Genomic DNA, 293 nt, shown 5'->3' with positions numbered 1-293 from the left:
GAGGGACAAAGAAAGAAAAAAAGAAAAAGAAAAAAAGAAAAAGAAAAAAAAAGAAAGATGGGGGTGTAAAGCAAAGCACTTCAGTGTGAGCTGAGTCGGGAATTGCGTCCTCACGCGTTTTCGTCGTCAGACTGACAGGAAACTGTGGAATTTCATCACGCGCCCCAGCCGCAAGCGACAGGCTCAGCGAGACCATCCGAGGCAGCAGCGCTCGGTTGCGCACAAAGCTCAGCGTGCTCCCAGCAGCGGTCACGGCGCCAGCGGTGTAGAGCATCTCCCTCGAGACGCCGTCG

General features: G+C 53.6%; 1 non-coding gene across 1 annotated transcript, besides 1 other annotated feature; it reads right to left on the bottom strand.

Annotated features, from left to right (window-relative positions):
* Positions 1-7: 7 nt before the first annotated feature.
* Positions 8-56: a microsatellite.
* A 7-nt stretch (positions 57-63) lies between these two features.
* Positions 64-160, bottom strand: Tc00.1047053432351.10. The gene has a single exon (XR_008254346.1). It is a non-coding gene; the product is annotated as a C/D small nucleolar RNA (snoRNA), TB11C4C1 (small nucleolar RNA).
* Positions 161-293: the final 133 nt, after the last annotated feature.

Source organism: Trypanosoma cruzi (assembly GCF_000209065.1).
Source record: "Trypanosoma cruzi strain CL Brener chromosome Unknown tcruzi_1047053432351, whole genome shotgun sequence".
Taxonomy (NCBI): domain Eukaryota; phylum Euglenozoa; class Kinetoplastea; order Trypanosomatida; family Trypanosomatidae; genus Trypanosoma; species Trypanosoma cruzi.
Note: the sequence above shows the minus strand (reverse complement) of the source record. Positions and strands in the feature narration are given on the sequence as shown.